Below are 14,604 nucleotides of genomic sequence, written 5' to 3'. Positions count from 1 at the left end.
ATGCCGGGAACCGGGGGTTCTCCACCGCCATCCTGCAGCCGGGGTCCCCCATCCCCGCTCTTGGCACCCGGGAGAAACCCGTCCTCCGGGATCCCGTCCTTTTGTCGCTGGGTCAGGGACTTGTCCAAGACCTCGGGACAGCCGAACCCATCCCTGGGACCGAAGAGCAGCATCAGAATCCAGAACCCTTGCCTTCTTCCTCCTGCCTCCATCCCTGGACGCTGCGGTCGGTCCCTGAACCCCGGAGTCCTCAGCGCCGACCTCTGGAGCTGATGCCGCTCCCAGAGCCCAGGACTCCCTGTCACTGCCCTGGGGAGCTGTCAGCCCCAGAGCCCGGGACGCTGGGTGTCTCCTGGCTGTGCCCCAGGTATGGCTCAGCATCTCTAAGGGGAAATGGAAAGGGGGCTGCCCAGACTTTTCCCACACCACATAGCCTGCCCCACATCCCCCATGGCAGAGGTTCCACAGCATCCCACGGGTAGCCCAAGTCAGGCTCAGGTATCCATTTTGCAGTGCCCCTCCTGCCACAGCTCTGAACTTCCTACCTCTCCCAGCCCTGCCTAGGCGCAGGTACGATGCTTCACCGGCAGCATTGCTGCAGCAGCTCCAACCTCAGAGGCACTGAAACCACCCTGTCATAGGTGGGCTTTGCGTGTGGGTGACGGGGATGGGAACTGATGCTGCAGGAAATCTCTTAACTCCACAGATTTGGGCTTTTGACAGCACTGGCTGAAGAGTGGAGAGCCCTGTCCTAAACATCCAGCTTCAGTTTGAGTGTTTTCCTGGGGTGCAAAACCAGTGATCCAGGAGAATTGACTCCTTGGTTAGCTGTCGTCATCACCAGGATGTGCAGCACTGGAAAGTGAGCAGAGGGACGCCAGCCTGAGCCCTGCTCGCACCCTCTCACCCGCAGGCTCACAGCGCTTCACTGAGAGGGAACCGCTTCACCTTCACACCTTACAGAGGGAAGAACTTTCCCTTCGTGGCAGCAGTGGGGGACCCTTCTGGGATGCAGAATTGTCTGGCCCAGAGGCTCCAACTCCTCCCAAGCTGCAGCTGCCCCTGTCATAGCTGACTGCCCCAGCTCCCTGATGTGGCTGCAGTTCTGAGACGCCAACTACTGGGATGCACTGGGATGCTAACTATGGGAGAATTAGCAAACCCAGAGAAACCAAGCACTTCTGGAGGTAAGGCCGGGAGGCTGCTCTGCACCAGGTCACCACACAGAAGGAGAGTGTCTTCACAGCCTCTTTCCTGTAGCTGAAGCAGCTCCAAATGAACAAACCCTGTGGAGTTATGGATGGGACTTTGTGAGAAGGGAGCCCTCCCAGGCAGAGGGATGAAAGCAGATTAAGGCTCCAAGTGTACTTAGATGAATATGAGCTTAATCCACTAACCAGATCAATCAAAGCTGCAAGTGATGCTTTTCCCCTGGAGTGTCTTGCTGTTCCTGTGCCTGATCACTGCAGGAAAAGAAGCTCTGCCTGGCATGTACAGCAGCTGCCCTCATACATCTGGACTCTCTTTATCTGTGCAAGCCAGCCACAACCCGAATTTCCAACCATATTAACAAGCACTGCTGTAGATTGCCATGAGGGACCTGTGTCCATGCCAAATATGGCAGGCAGGCCTCACTTCTGAGTTGGAGCACCAGCATGGTTGGAATGGGAAGTGTTGCAAAGCAGGGCAATTTGGAGATATCTCTGCGGTTCTGGTCACTTATCACACTTATGCTGAATTATGCTTCACTTACATGAACTCTAATGATGTTACTCCAGCAAGGCAAAGCCAGCTCTTATGCTAATTTGACTATTTGTTAGTCTAATAACTCTTACTTACATTTACTGTGCAGCTTAATATTATCAACACTTCTTAATTTTGGTGTGAGAGTGCTTTTATGGTGAATTATAACAGTAGAGGTTAAATTGCATAAATGCAACTTCCCAACAGGTCCATAACTGTGGAGTTTATAGCTGAAGAGATTTGTACATCATCACACCTGACCTTATGCACATCACTGGTTACTTCTGCATCAGGCCTTGTGTTTGACTTGGCAATCTCTACTAATTTATTCATCAAGGAGCATGTCTGTGTTTCCAGATCACTTGTGAGCCCTGCTGAACCCCCTGAGACTGTGTCTCTCCACGCCCTTTGCCCACAGGTCTACTCTGCCTCACCTCCCAAGTGCGCTGAGTGACAGGAGACTTTACAGAGCAGGCAGCACACAGCTCAGAGAGTTTAACTGTGAGTCACAGCTCTGGGTCATTTGAGCCAGTCCAGAACAAGGTTTATGGATCTTAAGGGTCCCTGTTTGGAAGCACACATTATTTGGTTGTCTGTGTCATAAATCTCCCCATTTATCCCGCTTGAGCTGGATGAATAATTGGAGAGAGGTTTGTGGCTAATTGATTTGCTGATCAGTGGAAAGGAGTCATGAATAATTTATTTGATGAATATTCCTCAGCCATCCGTAAAGCTGGTCAGTTACTGAAAATAATTAGTTGCAAACACTCAATTTTTCTGCCAATGGCTTCGTTCATTTGCAAGAGCACCTCACAGTTCTTGTCCTCCAGAGTGGGTCCCCACGGATTTCTCCTGGGCTCCGTGCAGAGGCTGTTCTTCAAAACAATTTGAGGACTTCATCATGGCTGTTCTGTCCATCTACTACTTTGTAGCTCACATAACAAAGTTCTCTTTTCCTCCCCGTGTCCTTGCAGGTACCGGTCCTCCAGAGCGCACAGAACTTTCAAAGTGGGATTCTGCTAACACCCTCCACTTGGGATCAGGACATTGAGCAGTTTTGCCATGGAAAGGGAAGATGCAGATGCATGTGTCTGTGACACCACCAGATCCTGGCTCTTTCTGCGTGGCACTTTTGCTGTGTTGGATTAGTCCCATACAAATCACCTGTGAAGCCAACCTTTGGAGCAGAGATGCTGCCTCACCCACACGGCTGGGCCAGCTAAGGGATGGAGCAAAGGGCTGGGACAAGCACAACAGAGGAGGAATATCCTACACCAGCCAAGCCCTAATTCCTTTCTTTAAGCATAAACCCTTAAGCAGACCACCTGCTTACCCTTAAGTGTGTCATTTTTCCCGTATCTGCACAAGTCCTGGTCCTCCGTTTGCAGGCATCCTTGCAGCACCTGGCACAGTAACCAGTCAAGACCTGCATGGCTGCTTCTTCTGGGTTCTAAAAAACAAAGGAGGAAAAAAAGAGACTCTTTGGTTTCTCTAAAATCACTGTTTATTTGCCAGTTCTTGCATGTTAAGATTTCTGAGAAAACAAATAATCTCCAGGGGCTTCTTGATGTTATTTGCCTTCTAGCAGAAATCCTATCAGCTTCTCCTGTGGTTCTCAGATCTGGCAGGGGCAGCTCCCCTCCCTCCTCTTTTTTCACCCCTAAACAACACGCAGACACCCTCCCCATTGAATTAACATCATCTTTCCCCTGCAATATCATGTTGGAGTGACTTCCTTGGCTCACAGTTGCAAATTTGGTCTCTGCCGTGCTGGGGATTCCGAGCAGCAGGAGTCAGGAGCTGCCTGGAGTGTATGCAATCCTGTGCCAGGCTGCACTTGTTCGGGAACGAGAATCTCCTCTTCCCGTTGAACGGGGTTGATTCAGAAACCCCTACAGAAGTCCTGCTGTGTTTAAGTTTAATGGGAATAGGACACTTAAGAGCACATGAGCTGTCCCTGATCGGGCGGGGAGAGCTCCCTCCCTGTCGGAAACCCATGAGTTTGTGCCAGCATCCGCAAGCCTTGTGTGGTTTTGGGGGGCGGTGATTTTTGTGGGAACTCAGCAGCTGCCCAGCCTCGAGCGGGGCTGGTGAATGTCCCGGAAGCCGAGCTGGCACTGCTGCGGGAGCCTCGGAGGGCTGCTGCTGCTGCTGCGGGCTGTGCCCGCCTGCTCGGCAGGAAGTCCACCGCCTGGGACCGAGGGGCTAATTGCATTATGCAATCTTTGTAGCCAGAGTCAGGACTTTAATTATGTCTTTCCTCTCCTTGCTGGCTCTCGGCAAAGTCACGTCGGCTCTGCTCTGTGCGATGCTCAGCCGTGCCTGTGAGAAAGTGGGATTGTTACACAGCGGGGAGGTGGGGACGGAGGCTGCACATCCAAGGGTTTGAAGCTTGAGTCCCCGCTTCAGGTGCTTACCCCGGTCACTGGTCACTGACGCCGGGCTTGGAATTTGCATGTGCTCCTTATGACCCAGAGAGAGGGGATGTGCGCAGCCCTGTGCCTCTGGGACCGCAGCTCCCTCTCGGAGCATCCCCCGCGCTAGGCTGCAGCAGCTCTGTTGCTGTGTGCAGCACACAAGGGTCGGGATGCAGCCCGGGACGCATCCCCACTCACAGCAGGTGCCAGGGGACCAGCCAACACCCCTTCTCCTTCCTTCTCTCGGGGCTGTCCTCCCCCGGGACTCTTGTTGCTTCCAGGGATGGCCAAACCCTGGCTGCTAGGGAGGGGGGCTGCCGGGGCTGCTCCACCACCTGGATTCACCGGGCTTTAATGTATTCCTCCCTTCCCCTTGCAGCAGATGCTCCGTGTAAATCAGCGCCGCAGATGAGCCGCGTCGTTCTGCACCAGCTGGGACTTTCGGCCCTGGAAGACTTTGCTGTGGCCTCCAATAAATACACCAAGACATCAATCCAGACTGAGCAGGGAGGGCAGTAGCTTCCTGCCGGCACACCCCACACACCCAGAGAGGATCCTGCAGCCTGTGCCAGGGTTGGGCGAGCCAGGGTGGTTCCCAGAGCAACGGAGAGGAGCTGTCTCGTGTGTGTGCATCCTTCCTGGGGGGAAAAGGGCTCTGAGAGAGACGTCCTGGATGCCCACCCTGCCTTGTCGCCTTTATCTTTGCAGCACTTTGGAGAGAGCTTGCCTGGAAGCAAAGCACTGATGCGTGGGTATTTTTCACCTTCAGATTTGCTGTTGAGCTTGTTTAGGTGGAGGATGGGCTTAATGGTCCAGGCTTAGCAGAAAGAAAGGGGAAAGTTTGCTCAAGACTACCTAATTGATCTTAATGAGACAGGAAGGGCTTTGTGCTGCAAACACCAGTGTTTGTTTTGTGAGTTTAATGCATTTTCTGTCTGGGTTTGATTACCCCGGGGAAGTCCTCTGGCCTAATAAACGGAGCCATAGGGAATTAGAACTGATAATTTCAGTTGCTGCTCTCAGCCCAAAACAGCGCAGCCTTCCAGGGGGGAAACAGAACTGGGGAAAAGGTAATTGGTATGGATTCAATTAGCTCCCAATTACCAGCCAGCTTTGGCTCTGGTGGGTGAGCAGCAGCCAGGGCTGGGTGCCGAGGGACACGGCACATCGAGTGGTGTCCTCCAGTGGGGTGACACCGAGCCCATTTGGGCACCCAATAGCGGAGCTGGTGCTCTCAAAGAGCCAGGAAACTTTGGATTTGCTGCTAATGATGAAAACAGTTGTTATCAGAGGGAAAATTCTATTTCAAACCCTGGGCATTTGGATCATGACTTTCCTAGAAAATGGTGTGATTTCTGCTTTCCTCTACACTGAAAAATGGAGCCACAATGTGGTTTTGTGCTTTTTATTGGTATCTCCTTAAATGGAAGGGGGGAAAATGACTTTGAATCTCACAGCTGCTGCTGAAAAGGTGGGTCTCTAGAGAGCAATGTTTCCACGGAGAGATTTCTTCGTGCCTGTTAACATCTGCCTATCCTCATGGGTTTCCTGGGGGAAAACCATATTCAAATCTGTCCCAAGCAAGAACTGGGACAAGGAGGTGCTGAACTCATGCTAGTGATGCACCTTGCTGCTGCAGTCATGACTGAGAAATGCCCCTGGAGATACCAAGACCTGGCATGTTCTTGGCAAGAACAGGGCCATGCCATTCCTGGTACCAGTCACTTCACTCTGGCTGAAGAACTCCACGCTCGTCCTGCTGGGCATGGCTGGCATGGGTCAGCAAGGACAGACCCTGCAAGTGAGGGACAGGCAAGGCAAGGCAAGGGAGGGCTTGGCAAGGCAAGACAGGGGAGCAGTAGGGGAGTCAAAGCACAGCAAGGAGGGGTAGGCAAGGCAAAGCAAGGCAAGGCAAGGTAGTGGAGGGGCAGGCAAGGAATGGTGCCAGAGGAAGGCAGACACACCTCCCACAGCATCCCTCCAGCCACTGGAGTCAAGTGAGGCCTTCCTATGGCAAGGGAAGGAGTTGGTGGAAACACAGCAGCTTCTTAGTGCTTCCTGCTACATAAGCAAAACATCACTGCAAGCTCTGCTCGCTTCCATCAGTAGGAGGGAAAAGAAAATGCTCATTTGTCTTCTTTTCTTCCCTTTCTTCCTTTCTTCTGTTTTTTACCTTTGCAAACAAAGCTCACTTTAAAGGGCCTCCCTCCCTGAAGCTCCTTCCCCTTGCTCCAAATCCATCCCTGTGGGATGCAGCATGCGGCCAATTCACAGCTCTGCACAGCTGTAGGGACAAGGCAAAGCCACCTCCCCGTTGTCCCCAGCCTGTCCTCGCTGCTCAGCCACCTGGCAGAGACATGCCAGCACCCCAGGGATAGGGAGAGCCCCGGGGACAGGGGCTGAGCAGTGCCGAGGGGCTGAGTCACAGGGACGCCATGCCTCTGCATCCCAGGGAACGTCATGGGAAGAGCAGAGAGGGAGAGGAAGATTATTTATAGCCGCAAGAGCAATTATACGGAGCTGGTGTAGAGGAGCTGGCAGGCTGCTGGCTGTGCAGGCACAGTCAGAGCAGTGGGATGGGGGGCTGGGAGCTCATGGTGGGATGGAGGGAAGGGCTGTTCCTGACAGGTCATACTTGACCAACTGGCTGGCTGCACTCTGTAGAAAAACCAGGCATAGTCCCTGTCCATCTCTGCCTTTTTCACCTGAGCACAGCTCTGGGTTCCAGTCCCCAGCACCCCATCACTCAACTTCCTTCAGAGCTTGGAAAATCCCCTTTGCTGCTTTCTTGCCCCCTTGGACCAGAGATTTGTTCTGCTTATCGCTTCTGCTTCCCAGATCAATTTGCCGCTTTTCGCATTGGTTGCTGTTTATTTTCCCCCTCTGCCTGTTGGTGGATTTGGGGTTTTTATTGCTAATTACTCTTCCTTCTCCTCTGATGGGGAAAATACTTCCCAGTCCATTTTTAACTGATGTTAAGGGCATTAAACAATATTTATTACAGATAAACATTTTTAAATCAGTCCATCTGGACAGGCTGCTTTAGCTTGCAGCCCTTGTCAGAGGCTAGTGATGCCCTGAAATACTCTCTTGTACCCAAACCTGTCAAGGCTGAGACAAGGCACAGTCTCACTGTGCAATTTATGGTTGGAGACCAAATGGCTGTATAGGGAATGCACGGCTGGAGACCGTGTGGGCGAGACAAAAGCTCCCTGCAGAAGCCCAGGCAGCTGCAAAGTTGGGCTATATTTAATTTCAAATGCCTGGAGGGTTCCCGTTTGATTTCTGGGAGGATTTCAGACTGAGAGCTAATAGGGATATAGTTGAGGTACATCTAAGGCTCCTTGCAAACAGCGTACAGGCACCCGCTGAGCTTTTCAGGAGAAGCTGGGATGGTGCTGACTTCTCTGCTCAGCAAGGAGAAGTCCCAGCCAGGAGGAATGCCAGGGAAAGGGAGGTTGCAGAGGCCATGGTGACTCCAGCACCACGTGATCCCCAGGCAGGGCAATGGGCACTTCAGCTCTGGCCGGACAAACTGCCCAGAACAGCTTTGGAGGCAACTGGTGGCCTTTTGATGCACTTTACAAAGAGACAGATGATTCAGGCCCAGAGCTGTTTGGATCACAAGAACTCCTCTTTGGGGAGGGAGATCCATCAGCTGAGGTTTATTAATCCAAAATCCTGGCTGAAGCTGTGAGGTCAGCCAAGCCCTGCAGCTGCTGGCCTTGCTCCTTGGTCAGCTTGTCAAGGCACAAGCCCAGGAAGGCTCTGCACATCATCACTCCTGTCCCTTGGGGGTTTTACAGTCATTGGAAAACTTTAAAAAAAGAGGTTGGGAAATCTCACCAAACTGTGTTAGAAGGTTGCAAGCCCAAGCATCAGAAATTAGGCAGGGCTAGTTTTATGCTAGTTGGTTTGACCTCTGTTCTTCCTCCATCTACATTACCATGAAGTGTTTAGTTAAATGATCACTTACTCCTTCCTCCTGGGGCTTTTCACTTGTTCCAGTGCACATGGAGCAAAATTAAAGTTGTGCAGCAACCACAAATCTGGCCTTTCCCAACATTTGAGTACTTATCTCGTTGTCTGAGCAACGTTTTTTAACAGAGCTTATTTGTCTGTAGGATCTTAAATAATTTGGTGTCAGTTCCATTCCCACTGAATTCACTGGATAATTAGCTCCTGGTTTTAAGTGAGGAGCACATGGCATCGTTACCTTGTCTCCCCAAATGCGAGGCTTTGCGTGTCATGGGGTTTTTATATTAAAGCAGCCTGGCTGGTAAATGCCTCAAGAGGCTCTTGGTTCACATGCTGCAGACCAGGCTTCTACATTAAAAACCCATTTCAAGTTCCCCAGCAAAATGTGTGAGTCAGAAAAGTTAAATTGTGTTAATTCTGTCTCGAATGTCCCAAGGATAAGCAAGGCCAGGATGCGCTCTTGGGTTCCATCCCCTCCTCTGTGCTAATGTGCACTAATTTTCCTGGGGAGCTGGAGATATCGCTGTCGAGCAGGGCTATTACAAATAGGTTACTGGAGCCTTGTGCAGGGGAAAATGGGTTTATTTTCTGCAGAGAGAATGGTGAATTTGCATCTCAATGAATGCTTTTTCCTTAAAGGAATTTTCCATTATAGGAGAAATAAATTCTTCTTGTGGGTAAACTGCTTCAACCACCTCACCTGTGGGATGTGTTTTCCCAGACCTTGCAGCCTCATCAAGGAGGTGCTGGCGGGGAAGCCCTGGCCTGGCCAGAAGGTGCTGTGAAGAAGGAGGGAGTGAAGCCAGCCCTCCGTGCTCTGTGATCTGGCTGCACTGCACAAGTGGCTGGGCTGGAGATGACTTCTCTGATGGGCAAAGCTACCTGATGTCTACCTGAGGCTGAAAATATCACAGCAGCTGGAGCCATGGGGGGCCAGAGGGAGGGGGGGTGGGAATTTTAGCTATGGCTCTGGAAAGGAGCAGATAATTGTGGTGGTGATGAACTGCATGAATCATTTAGAAGGATGTAATCTCGTGCCATATGTTATGTGTGAGTACGTGGAGAATGTGTCACATCCATTAGGACAATGATTGCACAGTTCATCTTTTTTTGGAAAAAAAAATTCAAAAATCATTCCTAGACTCAGCAGCACTTGCAGGGCAGAGCTAGTGTTCCTGCAGTGGAGAGACTGGGTACCGAGGGCAGGCAGCTGAGGAAGCATTAGTCTGTGTCAAAGAAGAAGAGAAAGAAACATCTGGGTGGGAAGGAGGGAGAGGAGAGGAAATACTGCTTCAGTAGGCCAAGAGGGCTAAATAAAACATGAACCTTTCCCTGGGCATCTTCAAGGAGGTCAGGATGGATGCCGAGCCCTGGGTGTAGGAAAGCCAAAGGCTTTGGAAGACTCACATCTTCCCCATTTCCAGCCAGCAATGCTCCAGACTCTGAATTTTGTTAAGGCTTTTCTGTGAGATAAAAGCACCCCTGCTTCTAGAGATGCCCCCCTTGCTAGGTAGGGCTCTGCGGCCATGAAGTGTCCCTGCCCTTCTGCAGCTCCCTGGAGTGCTGTGCTGGAGAGCCCTGGGGAGCAGGATGGGTGACACAGGCACGGCTCTGTCCCCAGAGGACCTCACGTGCGGTGGGGCAGTGTGTGGCTGGTAGCTCCTGTGGGCAGCGTGTCCAGCAGGGATGGCCACACTTGTGGCCGAATTGCCTTCCCAAGGCGTGCTGGGTGCCAAGGCTCCGGCCAGGAATTAGTTTTCATTAGCAGTTTTCCAGGCTTTTAGGCAGCCAAGCAGCCATGCCTGAAAGACTCTGGGGTGAGCTGTCATTACTGCACAAAGGTAGCTAAGCTCCCAAATCCTATTAGTGCAAAGGAAAGAGACACTGAGAATGACCTGAGGCAAGGCAGAATCCAGCTGCGATGCCTGGGAAGGGCAGTATCTCCTTCCCTCACATCTCTCACCCCACACCAGCAAGGCTGATGGTTCTTTCTGCCTCAGGCAGCTGACCTGGTGCAGCCTGCATCCTTCCAAAACTACCTGATCTCTGTGGTACCCACCATCCACACTGGGACTGCCCTTACCACCCACCTCCTGACACCATTCCCCAGGCTCCTCTGTCTGCTCCTCCCTCCACAAGTGCCTTTATACACAGAGGAGCTAAAACCCAGCCCCAGGCTCCCCCATCAAGCAAAGTCCTGGCTCTCCTGCTGACTAACATTGGCTTGGCATGTGAAGGTTACTGTGCAAATTACCTATTTTTAGCCCCCCAAGTTTTTGCAAGACACTTGATTCAAGCATTGCATGACATTTCTATTTTTAAAAAATAATGCTGCCTTATGTCAATGAAGCTTAAGTCAAGAGGCAGAAAAATTGGCCAGGCTGGAAATTGCCATGAGCAGGGAGTCATCACCTGTGGCTGCTGCCACCGAACCAGGGAGGCCTCTGGGATGTCCCAAACCATGGGCAGGGGGCAATGCCAGGCGATGAGCAGTGCCCAGGATGGTCCTGTGAGCATGCACAGGCCCTCACACACACACACACACAGATGCTCGATGGGTCAGGGGCACATTTTCACTCTCCAGGAGGCAGAAGGAGGGCTCTGGTGCACAGCCTCTCCTGTCTTGTGCTGCCCATCCCACTGCAGCAGCTTCCTGCCCTTTGTGCAAGTCCTGCCAACAGCACTCACTGAGATACTTCAGATTTCACGGGTCTAATTCATCCCCCCTGCTCCTCCTCCTGTCCAACAGCATAAGCCCATAAGGCTTTTTAAAGTGCTGCAGCATCAAGACACCTTCAAAGCAACACATTCCCTGCAGCAAGCAGGCACCAGCTCCTCTTCCCAAAAATCACAGCAGTGAGAGATGCTGAATCCCTCCCAAAATCCCTCCCTGTGGGACAGGGCTCTGCTGAGCTCCCACACTGTCACCTTCCACTCTCCAGCACTGACTTTTAGGTCCAAAGGGCTGAAAATAGTCACGAAAAGGAATGGTGGGCTGACTTTTGTCTTCAAGCAACTTTCCTACTTCTCAGATTTCCTGCAGTGTCCCTTGGACCTTTAAGTGATAAACTGCCAAAAAAAAAAAAGCTAGTGGGGTTTGCATTTTTGTTTCCCTCTTCGTGGCAGAGCATTGCAAAGGGCTTAACAAGGCAGCCCACATGGCACAGTGGAGCAGTGTCTGCCCTGCATCTCAGCTCCTAAACTGGGGAGACTGGGAAACTTTTCATCCACCAGAAATTCCAGCAGAATTTTGAAGAAGAAAATGCCATTACCCAGGAGGGACCGTGACTGTGACTGGAGATGTAGAGCAAGGAAGGACCAGCTGGGAAGTTGCCAAGGAATTGCTTGCTTGTCAGAGACATGCAGGGCTTCCTTTTGGGTCCAACACCAGACCAAGATTTTGGGGAGCAGATGCCGATATCACACCACCCAGAGCCCTTTAACTTTGCATTTCCCACCTGACAGTGCAGTTGGGGCTGGAGAGGGGATGAAAAAAGCACAGCCACGTCAAGTGAGCTTTCTGACACTTTCTGCATGTTATACTCTCTGTCAAGTGATTTTCACCCCCAGCAAGCTCGAGGCAGCGTGGTGTGCAGTGAAGAATACAATAAAATTGAATTATTCTGGCGCAAGAAATTTTCCTCCTCCCATTTGTCAAGCTTTCTGCATCTCATTGCAGAGCAAAGAAAAATCACCCAGCGATCCATCAGGAAGGGGAAAAAACATAAAACCTCCCCAGCTGGATGGCACTGCATCTGAGCAGTCCCTGGGGTGCTCAGGCTCCCTGCCAGGTTCCTGGATTTCCCCCAGCCCGTCTCCCTGGAGTTGTGCCCCTCTGTCCCCAGTGCCAGGTGATTTCTGACAAAGTACTCTTCAGCAGAACATCGGCTGAGTGATGCGGGACAGTCCCAGGTGAGGCTGTTTCTAGGGGCAGGTTTCCATTGCCCCCAGGGGGACTGGAAGTAGGGTGGTTTTGTAGAGGTTGTGCTCTCTGAGCTCCCCCTCTGCATGCAGCGTGCCAGGGAACTCAGCTGCAAAGATGAATTTCATATTGATTTCTATAGCTCTGCCAAAATTCTTTATTAGGGAGCTGAGCAGCACACAGTGATGGAAAACTTCAAGAATGGCTTGAATTGCTGAAGGATTTTCTGAAAATCCAGGAGAAACTGGAAAAGACACTGAGGAGGAGGAAAGTACTCTGCTCTAAAAGGGACAAATGGGGAGATAAAGACTTTTGCAGGCTACGTGTTTCTTCTTTCTTCTGAAGGGAAATTATACCCAAGTTCACATCTCCAGAAGCTTTTGATGAAATAGCAATTTTTGATTGAATGACTGCATTAAAAGGTGTCCCGCCAACTCTATTCTGCTTTAGCACATCTGTTTTATCTGTGAACACAGACCAAGGAGTTTCTTTCCACTCCCTTTTTATTTTTTGGGGACTAGAAAAGGTCAAACTCATAGTCTGTTTGAACTTCATAGAAGAAGCTGTATTGAACTTAGCAGATGTCATCGGGGCGAAGGAAGCAGCAAGACGTGGCTCAGGGGCTGGATGGGTGAAGGGCTGGGGAACAGGACAATTCAGCCCTCAAGGCAGGGCCAGGAGTTGGACTTGATGATCCTTGTGGGTCCCTTCCAACTCAGGATATTCCACAATTCTGTGATTCTTTAAGTAGAATATCAGCGATGCCAGAAAACTTCATCCTTTCCTTGCAAAGGGCCAACTTTGCCTCCTAAGAGTTTTTTCCCTGCCCACCCTTCCAGCTCCCAGTGCCTCCTGCAGTGCAGTTCATCTCTCTTTGAGCCGAGGCTGCCTGCACTCTGCCAGCTGGCAGGAATTCCCTTTGACAGCCCAAACCTGTCAGCAGCCAAATACCTTGAACTCTGGAAGGTATCGATATAGACATTAAAGAAAAATAAAGGGGCTGTCCTTCCAAAGAATTTATTTCCTTTAAAAAAAAAAAGTCACAAGCCTTTTTTCTGTTTAAAAAAAAAAAAAAGAATTTAAAAGTCAGTGGTTTTTGGTTTGGTCTGTGTAATGCTGTTCTTAAAAATTGCCTTTCAGAGAGGTGCTTTGCCCTCACCCAGTGATGGTACCCAGGGCTCTGCCTCAGCACCTCTTTGGTTTCTCTGGGTGCAGAGCTGGACAAGTCAACAAATTTCTGCTCTTTTTCTCCTCTGATAATTTTGAAGAGTAGGAATGACCTGTCATGGTTATTTTGTGTCATCGTCAACAAAACAGAACACTCCTTCCGCAGCTTGCAAATAGCAAATAACTTAATAATGTCATACCATTATGCAGCAAACCATTTCCTTGACTCTTAAATGAAAGAGGCTTTCCAATATGACCAGTTTGTCACTATCCTGTATGGTTTTCTTTGAATGAATTCTACTGCTTCCAGTTAAAAAAGAAAAACAAAAGATTATTGGGGGCAGGCGGAAGGAGGGTGTCACTGAATGCTTCACCATTTTTTTCTCTTTTTTTGAGAAGCAGGAGACAAATCCAACTTTCCAAATTGTCCTCCAAGACATTTGGCCAAAGCTTTCCCCTGCTCCCGGGCAGCATTGCTCAGGAACCCCTGGCTGGGAAAGCAATACCAGGAGCTTTGCTGCTGCCTTCCATCCCCTCCATCCTCTCCCTGCTCTCTCCCAGACAGCTGTGGAGAACTGCTGCTGCTTCTTGGCAGTCACAGGCACGCACAGCACAGGAACCTCTGTGCCCACCAAACCCACTCTCAGATAAGCAAGAACTACACATTAATCTAATTATAAGTGTCCTGCAGGAGCAAATATTTAGCTAATGAAATCAAGGTAAGGAAAAAAAGAGCTTGTTCAAAATAGAGCTGACCAGGCTTTATAGAAATGACATCCTTCCCAAAAGCAATGTCATTGCCTGAGCTCGTGGAGATGTCGTGTCCCCAGCCTGGCCCCTCTGGCTGGCCAGGTACCTCAGCCAGCTGGACACTGAGCATGAGGGACCTCAACACCCTTGTGCTCACAGAGCAGGACCAGTTAGGCCCACATGACAGAGGTGACATCTGGGAAGCACAAACCTTTCCAAGGCTGCCACAGCCAGAGTGCCCCAGCCCCAAGAAGCCATGACCAGAGTCAGAAGGGGGTCTGCCCTGGTGCTCAGCCCCCAAGCATCACCCAGAGGTGCCAGCACCTCCCCTGGGGTTATCCCTATTGGGCTGTGATTTCTCTGGGTATTTCATGTTTCTCTGCAGCCCCAAATCACACCTCAGTGAGGATTAAAGAACCATTTCTCTGCCACATTCCCTGCAGGTCCAGTTCTCTGCATTCCTCACAGACCCCAGGCAACAAATGAGAGGGACTGTCCATAGGGACAGCAAGAGCAAAGCCTTTCTTACAGAACTGGCCTTAACTGCACACTAAATTTGGGTTAATTATGAACACATGCTCCAAGATAAAACTTGAAGGAAGAGCTGAGCATCAAATACACAATGAA

General features: G+C 50.7%; 1 long non-coding RNA gene across 1 annotated transcript; it reads left to right on the top strand.

The window, feature by feature from the left end:
- The first annotated feature begins 6 nt into the window (after nucleotides 1-6).
- LOC121665521 lies at nucleotides 7-8,444 on the top strand. Its single transcript, XR_006016379.1, has 3 exons — nucleotides 7-367; nucleotides 2,718-4,152; nucleotides 4,540-8,444. It is a non-coding gene; the product is annotated as an uncharacterized LOC121665521 (long non-coding RNA).
- The last annotated feature ends 6,160 nt before the right edge of the window (nucleotides 8,445-14,604 follow it).

The sequence above is a fragment of the Corvus kubaryi genome, unplaced genomic scaffold (assembly GCF_017639235.1).
Source record: "Corvus kubaryi isolate FWS band 111438036 unplaced genomic scaffold, C.kubaryi_AGA036_p1.0 37334, whole genome shotgun sequence".
Taxonomy (NCBI): Eukaryota; Metazoa; Chordata; class Aves; order Passeriformes; family Corvidae; genus Corvus; species Corvus kubaryi.
This window is presented reverse-complemented; position numbering and strand designations above follow the sequence as displayed.